Source organism: Phragmites australis, chromosome 8, assembly GCF_958298935.1.
Source record: "Phragmites australis chromosome 8, lpPhrAust1.1, whole genome shotgun sequence".
In the NCBI taxonomy this organism is placed as follows: domain Eukaryota; kingdom Viridiplantae; phylum Streptophyta; class Magnoliopsida; order Poales; family Poaceae; genus Phragmites; species Phragmites australis.
In genome coordinates, this window is record NC_084928.1 from 1,971,455 (window position 1) to 1,985,232 (window position 13,778).

The window sequence follows — 13,778 nt, forward strand, 5'->3', positions numbered from 1 at the left end:
TGTGTGAAGAAGAGGACGCAAACGCTCGAACCAGCTCAAGCCAAGCTAGAACACGAGAGTCTCAAGCTCTTTGTAAACGGCTCTCCCCTTGGAACCAGATACATCCTTGAAGAATTCCCTTCAAGGGTAAATATAGCGCTCACACAGGAGTAGGGTGTTACGCCTCCGTGCGGCCCGAACCTGTCTAAACCCCGGTGCACCCATTTTTCTCGCATTAGGGCGATCATCTCCCACCAGACATTGCATTTGTTTCCGTTCCCACTTATTTCCCAAACAAGCTTATCCAGGATCATCCCCCGGCCGAATCTCTAAAAAGGGGTCTCTCGGGATCCCTGCGACAGGAGTTCACCCTCCGACAGCTGGCGCGCCAGGTAGGGGTAAGTCGCTATCGCCCAACCTTGTAAATATTACGCATTCAGTATTTCAATAAGCAATCGTTGTGTCAGAATATTTTTTCTGGATTCCGTATGTTTAATCTGTCTGGTGAGGTGCTCGGTTGTGCGAGAAAAAGTTCGCTCTCTCTCTTTTTTCCCGTTGATAAAAGGATCCCGATCGGTATGCATGCGAGCAGTCGCCGCTAACTTACGTCCGGCATGGTAGGCTGTGGTGTTCGGTGTCGTGACAGGCTCCCGGGCACTACCAAGTTTCGGGGTGCTCTGGGTAATCCCATCGCTCGAGCTGCTCGAGTAGTCCGGAGCTCGGGCCCCCGGAGCGGGCTGTCGGTGCTCGGTCTGGTTTGTCATACCCGGGCGCCACCAAACCATAGGACCTCTGGGTTATGCCTCTGCCCGCTCTTGTCCGCCGGTTTGGGTGTTCAAGAGGTCTCGGGTCGAAAACGAGAGCATTCTATAGCAAGTACCGCACTAACAGAGCGCACCAGACAAAGAAATCCCATTTTTCTCTTAAGTCACAGGCTGGCGATCGCTAGCAGCTCGGCCGCGAGGGCTTCAATGCCCCGGTCCCTGGTCGGCCCCAAGGGTCCTCGGGTGGTCCTACCACTTATGCATGGGTGGTCGAGATCACCCGACCCTAGGAGCCTCGTGCGCCTCCGGGCTCTCGGGCGCCCCATTAAAAGAATTAAGTTCCCGGGCACCCGAGCTCGAAAGCACATTCCTCCTGGATCGGTGGGCCAGAGGGCCGACAGCTGTCTGGTGAGTGGTTATATTCAGACAAGTCTGCTTTCAGTAAATTTATGTTCTCGAGTCATTCTCGGGGGCTCTCGCGCCTTAATCTGTTCGGTGAGGTGGTTTCCTCGCACGCAAAAACCCTGCCGCGTGTCTACTTTATCCCAGAACGACAGAGCGGTTTGCAGAAAAGAGTAGCGCGCTTGCGATAATGTCTGACCGAAGCCCTTCGTGGTGGTCGTGGTGTTCGGTCCGCTTTTAAGGACCCCGAGCACTACCGAGTCCTCGGGTACCCTGGGTAATCCTATCGCTCGAGCTACTCGAGTAGTCCGGAGCTCAGGTCTCGGGGGCAGGCTGTCAGTGCTCGGTCCGGCCCGTTTCAAGCCCGGGCACCACCGGACCGCGAGGACTCTTGGTCACATTCTCGCCCGCACGCGTCTCCCTTCTACTAACTGAGTGGTCGCAAAGTGAAAAAGTGTTCATTAGGCACGGCGTGTTCCGAGCAGGATCGATCCATCTCCCGGGCAAGGAAGTCTGTGTCTTTGTTCTTAACTTAGGCAATGCGGATTCGCGAGAGCTTGAAGGCCGACTGTGCCAGCAACAACGATCAAGACAACTTCATCCTCGGGGACGGGAAGGTCGGGAACGGCCCGACTGAGTACTCCCCGGGACTTCAAAGTAAAACATCAGAAGAAGCATCAAACACTTAGAGAAACTGGAGTTGCGAGCCCAAGGAAAAACTGCCATTTAATATTCACAGGATATTTACAAGGCATTTTCTAAGGGTTCACTCCTACATCTACAACAAAAGAAAAGAGGGCACAAAAGGCCTAGTCGGCGGCAGAGGCGTCGGTTGAATCCTCCGAGTCATCCCCGGGCGCTGGCGGCGGCGGCACCTCTCGCCTGAAGCCGGCCGCCACCTCAGCAGCGGTACTCCGGACCGCTGCCCGGGCGGCCTCTCCCTCAGCCCCGAGCACTCTCTCCCGTTCCCCAGGCCGTCCCGAAGCCGAAGGTTGCAACACCCCGCGACGTCCGCCGTGGAATGCCCCCTCTTCTTCCCCACCGGCCGAAGGACGAAGAAATGATGAAGCAGCGTCACCGGCGGCACTAACCCCGCCGCCACGAAGGAAGTGAAGAGGACGGTCCGCCCAGGGACGGTCGTCGCCGGCGTCAGAGTCGCCGGCCTCACCACCACAGCACCTTCCTGACCCTCCGGTACCAGCAGCTTCCTAATCTTGTCCGCCGCCTCCTCGTTCCTCAGACGAGACTCCGGCAAGATGCTGTCCGAAGTCTTGTCCCGGCGTCCTCCTCCAACCCTCGTCATCTCGACAGGATGGAGGGTGTTTTTGGTGGTGAAGAGAGAGAGAAGGGAGAACGCTCCGGTCGCCTGGGAGTTTCCTGAGGGCTTCGGAGCACAAAGAAGGCAGGAGCACAAGTGCGAGAGAGCGTAAAAAGGGGAACGGACCGATCCATTCCCCCTTTTATATCTCAAAGTTCAAAAACTGCCACCCAAAACGGTTCGCTCGGCGAAGCGTCGCCTCGATCGACGCAACTGCCAGGCAAATCTCCCGCCAATCGCGCGATGTCAGCAGCTACCAGGCGTATTTTCCTCGATCTACGTGGTGACCGCGCGTGCCGTCCGTATGGTCATTATACCCTTCGGAAGTTGTGTGGACACGCGTCCACTCGTTTTCCCGTTGGGGCGTACTTGAGGTTCGGGTCCGCAAGGGCCACCTCTCGAAAGCTTGCCACATAGCGTCTGCACCAGCCTCGGCCTCGGCCGCGACGAAGGGCTCATTCGCAGTCTCCGTCCCGTGACCTACCAACAGGCCCGGGGGCTGCTGTCGGTGTATTCGGAACCAGGGGTCCCTAAGTCCCGAGACCAGGCCGGCCATCCGCCACATGTCACCACCCTGCAAGGTAAGAAGAAGCTAAGTCCCGGGAGAAGGTGCTCGGGGCCACCGCCTCTGTTTCCCGAGCACCCTAGCTCCCCGATGATCCGCAGAGCCCAAATACCGGGAAGGAAGTGCTCAGGAGAGAGTGCTCGGGGCTGCACGTGGCTGCCCCCGAGGACTCGGTGCCCCGAAGGTCCCACCGAAGTGCTCGGGAGAGAGTGCTCGGGGCTGCACGTGGCAGCCCCCGAGGACTCGGTGCCCCGAAGGTCCCACCGAAGTGCTCGGGAGAGAGTGCTCGGGGCTGCACGTGGCAGCCCCCGAGGACTCGGTGCCCCGAAGGTCCCACCGAAGTGCTCGGGAGAGAGTGCTCGGGGCTGCACGTGGCAGCCCCCGAGGACTCGGTTCCCCGATGGTTCGCGCAAGGTCATCCGACGACCCGAAGGGTCCCATCGTCGGGGTGTCATCCAGTCAAATGCCCAATGCCCCATTTAATAGGCACGCGCGGCCTGACATCCTGACATCCTGACATTCTCAGCTGCCCACGCCCTAGTGTCAGACCCTGTCATGCACTGGCAGGGGGGCGTGGGTCCATTACATGCACGGGTCCCGTCCCGTTTCATCCAGGTGCCTCGGGATAACGTTGCCAGAATCGAAGCGCTCCGCCTGCCACCCTGCCCTGGCAGAAGAACAAGACAGGGTGGGCGTACCGGGCACCTCTGAGGCTGCCCGGTGGGCCCCCTTTATGGCGCCCGAGGGCTTCCACAGTGGCGGGTGGTCGGATGCGCGCCGCATTTCTCCACCGCCCCTGTCACTTCGCCAAGACGAAATAATTACGCCTTTCTCTGTGGCACCTTGGCATTTGGCATCCCCTCTTTCCCATTCAGGATATGTTGAGGCTGGCGCGCCTATAAAAGGAAAGGATGGAGAACACGTAAAAGGGACCGGAAGTGTGTGAAGAAGAGGACGCAAACGCTCGAACCAGCTCAAGCCAAGCTAGAACACGAGAGCCTCAAGCTTTTTGTAAACGGCTCTCCCCTTGGAACCAGATACATCCTTGAAGAATTCCCTTCAAGGGTAAATATAGCGCTCACACAGGAGTAGGGTGTTACGCCTCCGTGCGGCCCGAACCTGTCTAAACCCCGGTGCACCCATTTTTCTCGCATTAGGGCGATCATCTCCCACCAGCCATTGCATTTGTTTCCGTTCCCACTTATTTCCCAAACAAGCTTATCCAGGATCATCCCCCGGCCGAATCTCTAAAAAGGGGTCTCTCGGGATCCCTGCGACAGGAGTTCACCCTCCGACAGTGGCTATGGCGGGCAGGAAGGAGATGACGCATGGGCCTAGGATTTTCTAGTGTTCCCCCCCCCTAGCTTAGCCAGAAATGACTATTTTAATGCGTGTGGTGTCGATCGGCAAATAATCACTACTCAATTAGTTCAGAAATAATAGACGTAATTTTCTTTTAGTCTTGGTTTTCAAAATTAGATTTTGATTAAAATTTTCTTACAAAATATATCATTTATAGCTGCAAAACTTATATAGTATGATTTTTTTTTACATTATGAACATAGTTATATTATTTTTATACACTAGATATCCTTATAATTTGATTCAATGTTAATTAAAATATATAAAAATTTAATTTTTTAAAATCAAATACGCTTACTATTTCTAAACGGATAAGTATTCAGTGGTGTTTTCTTAAAACATAAAAAAAATTGGTGTAAAAAAAAATCACAAAGTCACCGTCCCCATGAGTAACCATAAATGAATGTTCCCACACTGTGAATTGCTTGGAAGTCTGGGAAGCATCTCGATTTTATTGCGATTTCGAAAGGTCGCTGCAGCAAGTAGTGGTCAATAGGCAATCCCCTTGTTCTGGTCCAAGCAATGGTCAATAGACCTGTATTGTCGTAGTCAAGCCAACGCGGGGCTCATTCGGTACGCAGAAATTTCAAATGAGTTTAACGACAAACCGGATATATAAATTTTCACGTGAGTTTGACAATAAACAGTAAATAGATCAACAAATTCTTACTACTAATAACTTTGTTTTGTTGTCTTCGGAGGAAAAAGCTACTAACTTCGTTCTGTAATTTTCTTCCAAAAAGCAGAAGAGAAGAAAAACTACTGACTTTGTTGTGTCACTTCTATACCCTTGATTGGTGCCTTAAAATTTGCACAATTTATACGACATGGAGCACGTAAGCATCTTCCTTGCTTGGAATGGTTAAAATATGGTCGTGGTGGTTGCAGCGGTTAAAGACTTGAAGAGAGTGGAGTGAAAGAATGAGCAAATTTTACAGCGGTTAAGTACGTGTCATCACAGGGAAGAGTGTCTTTTGTTGGACTGAATATTATAGAATTTGCTTCCATAAAAAAAGGCTCGGTCGCCAGGAGAAAAAATCGTGTCGTGGACCGCCGGCCATGCGATCCGAGCGGCCCGGTTCGTGTGGGGCAAAAAAGTTGGGCTCGGCCTTTTCGTGGGGTTGAGCAAGTCGCAGGAAACTATGCTCGGTTGGGTAGGGTGCAAATTAATTTAGCCACCGACGTTTTCCAATTCAACCAATAATACTATTTTTCTCGAATTGAGTAATTTTTTTATAAAACTAGTGTTATTTATTGAATTAAAAAATATCGACGGGTACCCTTTTGAGTTATTAGAAAACTAGTTTTATTAATTGAACTAAGGATTTGTTTGGCAAACCTCCTAGAGTAACTTCCCGGCTAGAATCAGAGAGAGCTCTGACAAACAACACCTTTCAGCTTTTAGCTCCCGGAGTAGAATCCGTAAGAGTGATTCTCTAAAATAAACTAGAAGCTAGAGAGTTGAAAAAAAACAGCTTCTTCTAATTCACTTCCCGTATAGAATCACTTACCAGAGAATCACTCTCCGCAGAAAATTTGAATAAGAAAGAGCTCTGCAAACAGGGCATAAAAAGATCGGTGGATCCTTAGGTTCACCAATTTGGGTTGGGCTTGGAACGTCCAGCGGAAAAGCAGCACAGCTAATGGGTAAATTGGCTCATTTGGGTTGGTGATCTGATATAGGGCCCAAACAGGGTCCAATGTGTCCGACTGTCAGGTTATGCTCGCAAGGTTTGAATTCTGCAGGAATTTCAAACAAAACATTGTATAAAACAGTAGTACTACGCGATAAATCCTATCTCATATTATATGCATGTTTAAGTCTCATTAAAATATCACCTTCCAGGCACGATCAAGATAAACCACCACCCATACTAGCTTCGTAGAAAAAGTTTGCTCCACATAGGCACAAATGATTGGAGACTCCTCTTCATCTAACCGAAGCGGTTTCTCTGACGTAACTGTATGTGTGACTTTCATTACTAACATACAGGACCCACTGATAATTAGCTCATATACCAATAGTCACATCACGATACAGTTACGTTAGAAAATCTCCTCCCTCATCCATCGCAAGAGCTCACACCTATTTCTCCTCCCTCTGCAGCTCTGTCCTCACATACAGTGACTGAATGTCCTGAGAACTTCTGGGTCCGAAGGAGGTAAAGAGAGAGAGAAAAAGAAGGCAGTGAAGTGAGGAAGAGGATAGGAAAAATGACGGGAGGGAGAGGACATTCTCGGTCCAACATGGCATCCGAACATGACGGGAGGGAGCTAGGTTCGGATGCCTTCTTTTTTTTCCTCTCTTTACCTCCTTCGGACCCAGAAGTTCTCCTCACAGTAGTTCTCTCGGTCCAACATGGATCCGAACCTAGCTGGAGTCTTGGGGCACCCAGCTGAGTCATTGCGTTAGGCACACGCCCTTACAGTCTATCATCGGCCATGGCTGCCAAGCAGACAATAGACAAGGACTTCACCAAGAAGTTTAGCAACCTGTTTGGCTACTTTGGCTCCAGGCCAAGCAACACCTAAAGCCATTTCGACAAATATTTGGCTCCAGTGCAGCAACAGTCCAAGTACGAGAAGTAAGCTTGCATCACCTACCATCGTGCAGGGACCTGCAGACTAAAGTTCAGAAAACCTATTTGGCTATTTGCCCAACCGCTGCATTTGTGTTCATATACTTTCATTCTAACCTGCACCAACCATATAACTCTAGTGTGATTGATGTGTCGCGTTCGTTTTTATTTTGCTGTGTAGAGAACGACAAAAAAAAGATTAAAAAATTATGTTGACAAATTTTGTACATTTTAATATTATTTATGAAATTATTAATGTTAAACACATTCAATTAATTATAGAGAAAATAATAGTGATTTTATGTATGCACATAGTTTTAACATGTAGGTGGAAGTAATACTAACCTAAAAAAAATTGTTTCATATTTTTTTGAGTTTTAAATATTTTTCTTTGCATTTTAGATTTTTTTTCAACCAATTTATTAATGTAACTAATATTCATTTCAACATTTTCTAGAATTTCCTGAAAAACAAAATCACATATATATATGTACACATATATGTACATATACATGCATGCACATAGAGCCCACTGCTACAGTAGCTACAGTAACACGGACCCTGAGAATCCACGGATCTCAGGCACTTTAGTATATAGTAGTTGATGCCAATGCAACTACAAAGAAGGAATTTTTGGGTGGGACTGGGACAATGATTTATGTGTTCTGAACTTAAATTGTAGCAGAATTTGTGGATATCATCCAATGCGTTATTTGGTCAGGTAGTCCTTGCCTGCAAGTGGATGACGTTCACATCCGAGGAATCTGTCAGCATACCAATAATGCTTGTTTTTCCTAATGTGAGAATGCGAAACTTTTACTTTTGAATTTCTTGAGGAGGGATAAGAGTGGAAGTCTCCCAAGAGTAACAGGAGTAGACCTTGCATCCATCTTCTTAGGTTTGGTAATTCTGAAACTTCTTCAGTATGCGTGTCTGTCATCAGATGCAGATTCCGACAGAAATTCCTCAGTTTGGTTCCAAATTATCGGCACCCATATTCACAACATGTCATCACACACGCATAAAACAAATATGCGCTCCAAATTATGAATCAGCAGCACAGTCTGAAAAAAAGGAGATATTTTGCTTTCTCGTTAATTATGTACAGCAGAGGAGATCCATTACCCTGACGAATTCTTGTTCATGGATCATACATGCTGCTTTATTATCATCTTGCAGCCTCAAAGCAAGAGAGAATCTCTTGGGAGTTGGGACGTAATTACAGAGATGTACATGGATCAGGCAGAAACATAATCCAAAACCAAAATATAAACAGAGAACAGGACTGAAAAATCGAAGAAAAAGCGCGTCCTTTCTTGAAGGGAAAACAGCACATTTAGGACGCGCGGGTGATATTCAAGAGAAAGCAGACGAAGAAGCAAAGCAATCAGGGCACGGATGTGGCGGAGTCGAGGCGGTCGAGTCGTCCCCACATCTCACCGAGCATCGGGGGCAGCCTCCGGCGGCAGGCAACGGCGAGGCAGATCCGCTGCAGCTCATCGACGAGCCGCACCATCCGCCGCGCCGGCGCCAGCAGGAGCGTGAACGGCAGCACCCATATGCCCAGCTCCAAGATCAACATCTCCTCCTCCTCCTCCTCCTCTTTGAATCTTGATACGGATCAACAGGACGCGCCTTTGATTTTGCTTTCTGGTAGTTCCCAACTGCCGGTCGATCGATTCCCTTTCTTGATCGCTTCTCCCTCCTTATAGCTAGGAACTGGACAGGACGGTTAGTGTTATCGCTGTGAGCATGACGGCGCATGCATGATTGGCACGGCGGCCGGCCCCAGCTGCCCTCGTCGGCTCGGATCTGCGACGTGCCACCTGCGACGCCCCTTGGATCCCTTCCGTCTCACCGACGTCCCTGGATGCCCCCCATCCATCAGTGCTGTGCTGCTGACTCATCCGGCCACGTGGAGCCCCGTTCGTGATGACATGTCTCACTGACATGTGAGCCATGATTGGCAGGGGTTTCCTGCTAAAGCAAACAGTGGCACGCATCTGCCGACAGTGCACAGCTCGGGCCTCTTCCAGGCAACATGGATGCATGCGTCCAGCCGTTTAATTTTTTTTAACGAATTGGCAGTTGAGCTCCCGAATTATACTAAGGCCTGTTTAACAGAGTTATCTTTAAATTTTTTTGAAGCAGAGTATTTATAACTTCAGAAATATATAGAGTTACCGCTGAAAGTATACTTAAAAATGTTATGAGTCATCTTATTTATATTCTAGACTAAAAAATACCCTGAAAGGCACAGAAACAACACCCAAAAAAAAAGGCAAAGATCCAGCCGTTTAATTGGCCGACGTGGACAGGAGGGCGTTCGCATCAGCCACACAATGATTCAGGCACCCGGACGCTACCGACGATGTTCATTCAGTTCCCTGAATATTTTCAGTTTAGTTTCTCCAGCGTTCAGAGATGCTCCTCTTCGCTGGTTCAGACTTCAGACCAGAGAAATCAACCAGGTGTGTTCTTCTTCTTGGAGGCCTTATCTGGTCGTCGAGGAGAGTGGATCCATGCATGCATCACGCAGAAGAAGATGACAAATGGCGACGCATGATTTGTGCGATTGGTCGGTTTGTCACCTCAATTATTGGTTTATTTGTTCTTGAGGTAGATGTCGACCTGACAACGATGCAGAGCTGATCGATATTTTTGTCCCTTAATCATTGCTGTTGTAAAATGCAAGCTCTGTCAGACATAGTACGATATCGATGTTTTGTGATCCTTCTCACACCTTGAATAAGTCAGGCTCAGAAGCACAAACCGAGGGGGACGGTGTTTTCTGCCGAATGCTATCCAATTCAACAAGTTTTCAGGGTTCAGGTTTCAGCAACTTTCGTAACACATACAAATGATTGCTGAATCTTGATGCACTCTGATGAAAATTCTCTGAATCTATTCCGAGTTTCTGAATTTTGAGTGTGACCACTGGCACGAACGCGTGGCGCGGGCATTAGATACGCATCACGATTCGTGCCCGCATGATGCATGCGCCGATGCGCGCGTGTTTCAGAGTTTCCCGCGCGCGCGGGCCTCGTAGGGATCGGGCTTGACGACCCTGCTCCAGAACCAGTGCTCGCGCCACACCCCGGCGACCTGCTCGATGGGCATCCCCTTCATCTCCGGGAGGAGAAGGTACAGGAACGCCGTCATCGCGGCGAGCCACGCGGCGAAGAAGAAGAAGATGTCGGCCTTCGTGTAGCACAGCATGGCCAGGAACGCCCGCGCCACGAACACGGTGAACGCGAAGTTCACCGCCACCGTCACGCTCTGCCCCGCCGCGCGCACCTCCAGCGGGAAGATCTCGCTGGGGACCAGCCACCCCAGGGGGGCACACGACCACCCGAACCCAGCCACGTACACGGCGATCAGGAGGATCAACACCCCCGCCCACGCCTTGCTCCGTCACGCTCCTGCGACGCCAGCATCTGCGCGCCGCCGACCAGGAAGAGCGTGCGACGCCCGAAGCGGTCCACGGCGAGCATCAAAATAAAAGTCGAGCCCACGCCGACGACGCCCGTCACTACCGCCAACAGCAGCGACGCGCTCTCGCCCATGCCGATGGTGCGCAGCAGCACCGGCGCGTAGAACGCGATCGCGTTGATCCCGGTCACCTGCTGGAAGAACGGTATCATCATGGCCATGACCAGCTGCATCCGGTACCGTCGCTGGGTGAGGATCATCCGAAGGCCGTCGCCGTTGGAAGCCCCCACCTCGCCGTTGGCCGCGACGATGTCGTCCAGCTCGTCACCGACGTCGACGTCGGCGCCGCGGATCTTCTGCAGCAGCCGCGCCACGTCCCGTTGGTCCCTGCCTTGCTGCACGAGGCCGTTGGGCGTCTCCGGGAGAAACAGCGCGCCGAGGGTGAGGAGCCCGGCTGGCACGGCGGCGAGCGCCACCCCCAGCCGCCCCTGATCTTCTCCGTGCCGAAGTTGATCACGTTTGCCGCGAGCGCGCCGAGCCCGACGCTCAGCTGGAACCGTTGCTGAACGCGCCGCGGTACCGCGCCGGCGCCATCTCGGACAGGTACAGCGGGACGGCCTGGCTGGAGAACCCGAGGCCGACGCCGAGGAGCACCCGCCCCAGGATGACCATGTAGATGTCCACCGCTGCGCCGCCGAGGACCATGGACGCGCGGCGGTCTCTCCCGGTCGTGACTCGCGAGCGAGGAAGGTGGTAAGGAGGCCGGCAACGTAGAGCGAGGAGGTGAAGGCCGTGAGCAGCTGGCTGTCGAACTTGCAGTAGTTGCTGACGCGCGTGTCGCCCCTCATCCGCCGGTACACGTCCGGGAAGAACTTCCGCAGGAACGGCTCCATCGATGACACGCCGCCTGCATACACGATTACGCATGCCATTCACATGTCAATCACCATGGAACGCAGGAATTCCGCAGGCTTTTACAGGGAACATGACGCGGTATAATTCTCGCAGGACTCAGTAAAAATCCCATGCCGGCCGTCATACACGGAGAGCACAACGAAGGCGGTGATCCTTCCTCCATACCGGCGCTCCTGGCCCTCGACGGCGCCGACGCCAACCGCCATGGCTGATCAGAGCAGAGCTGCTTGCTCGCAGTGGATGACAAGTGATTGCCTTGTTGCAGGCAGCTGCAGACCGTGGAAAATGTGGTGCACTAGGTGACATGTGGCAGTCATGGTTGACTGGTTTTTGTTGACTAGCCGGAGATGCGATGCTGATCATGCGACCATCTCGATCTCGTCCTTGTTTGGATACAAGTCGTTGTCGATCAACATGAACCATGACACGAACAGAGTACGAAATGAGCAGAGCAGCATAGAGATGCCACTCAGCTGTTGCTATGCTCACACTACTATTCTGCAGATTTGTGCTGACTAGTTTGAGACTGATGCAGATTGCTTCTTGTTCTTGTGCACTAGACAAGTCAAGGTATTGCTTGGCTTGTTGCAACCAGACACTGCATGTATGTTTTCAAAGAAGAAATTTGGGCACGTCGCTTGCTGCAAATCCATTCGACTCTGAAGGTGACGTGGTTGCCATCGATCATACCTGTTGAATTGGAAATGGCATTCGTGGTTGCATCCATCACCGGTTAATCTGCACCCCGTGTAGCTACTTCCATCGTGAAATTAAACATATAGCTACTTCCACTGTGAAGTTAAAATGGCAAATTAGTTTGAAAAAAAAAACTTGTCCAAGAAGAAGTGTAACAAACAACATGTGAGAAAGACTGTTCTCATTCTGGATTGAAGTGGCTAATCAAACTTGCTGCCAGTTATCTGAATATAAGTACATGATTACATACGTGCCGTGTCTATGCGTCGTTATATCATGTACCAAAAAGATCAAAACAATGGGTATACATGTCCAGTTATGTCAATTATACATACATACATACATACATACATACATCTGTATGTTCTGTATTTGAACATTTTTCTTGACCTTTTATTACAATTTGGCGATGAATAGCATCATATCTACATGTACGACGGTATTTTGTCATGTATTTGCACGAGCCCCGTATACATACATATATACATAAAAAAAAGAAGAAAAAAAATAGAGGGAGAGAGAGCCTGACCGGCCTTTTGCCTTTTGGGCCGGCCCGGCTCCCTTCCGCCTCCTCTCCTTTTTCTCCAACCCAAGGCCCAGCTCCCCTCTCTTATCCACTCAGTGCCCCGCCCCCTGTGCTTCTTCCTCCTCCATTCAACCGCCGCCGTCACCTGCCCAGCCGAGCCGCACCACTATCCTCGAGTGCGCCGCCACCCCTCTCACACCGCAGTGAGCCGTGCCCGAGCCTCCCTGCTCCCTGGGCCTACGCTGCTCTCCCACGCAACCAAGCTGCCCCGCACCGAGCTGTTGCGTCGCACAGCCTTGCCCCCTGGTCCACGGGCCGCACCGCTCGCGTCGCCTGAGCCACGCCGCCTTCCTCTCTCCCTATCACCTTCAAATCGGGCTCATCTCTATCCCTAAACAACCAGATTCGAATTCGATTCCCAAATCCTAACCACCCCGCCTCTATCCCTTCGATCCAATCTCTCCGGAGGGAACCCCGGCCGCCTATATAAGGGCAGGGAGGGGGCGCCCCGAGGGAGAGGGGGGATTTTTGGGGGCTCTGACCGAATCCCTGCTACATCGAGCTCGTGCTGCCGCCATAACCAAGGAGGGAGGTGGTTGGCCGGAGGCTCGGCTGCATCAACAAATCGCCATTGCCACTTCTTGGACGCACCACTGACCCCGCCATGGGTTTTAGCTTTGTCTGTGCCGCCGTCCCCCGAGGTGAGTCCTGGCTATGATCCCCTCTTTCTAATTCCCCAGGCTGGGTTTGATGGTGATGGTATGTGATGCTAGCCGGCCATCGTGCCGTGTATGCTCATCGTTATGTTGCGCTTACGCTTCTCCCCAGCCTTCGTGCTGTGGTGCTCTTTGCGGTCGTGCTCATGCTCTAGATGATTGCTGTTGTGACATGGAGGCCAGCCAGTGCCACACCATGCTCAGTTGACCCCTGGCCATGGCCAAGTCGGCGAGCCTCTGACAGTGCTGCCATCGTGCTGTGGATCTCTTGATGTTCAGACCGGCTGCCACATTCTCTCTATTTGTGATGTGTTATGCCATTGATGCTGCGTCTCTGTGATGACCGACCTTCGTGTCAAGGATGCTCGAGCTCAGGCCGTGCGCCGTAAGAAGCTCCGGGTTCCAGCCGTGAGCCGTTGAAGTTTCGTACTCCGGCCACGTGCTAGCAAATTCCGGGCTCTGGCCATGAGTCGTGATAGCCTTGTTGTCCATGTCGCGTGCGTGTCGTTGTGCCCGTTGAGGCC

At 51.5% G+C, this 13,778-nt stretch overlaps 1 pseudogene; it reads right to left on the reverse strand.

Moving 5' to 3' along the window:
* Positions 1 to 9,854: 9,854 nt before the first annotated feature.
* LOC133926205 (hexose carrier protein HEX6-like) lies at positions 9,855 to 12,436 on the reverse strand (annotated as a pseudogene).
* Positions 12,437 to 13,778: the final 1,342 nt, after the last annotated feature.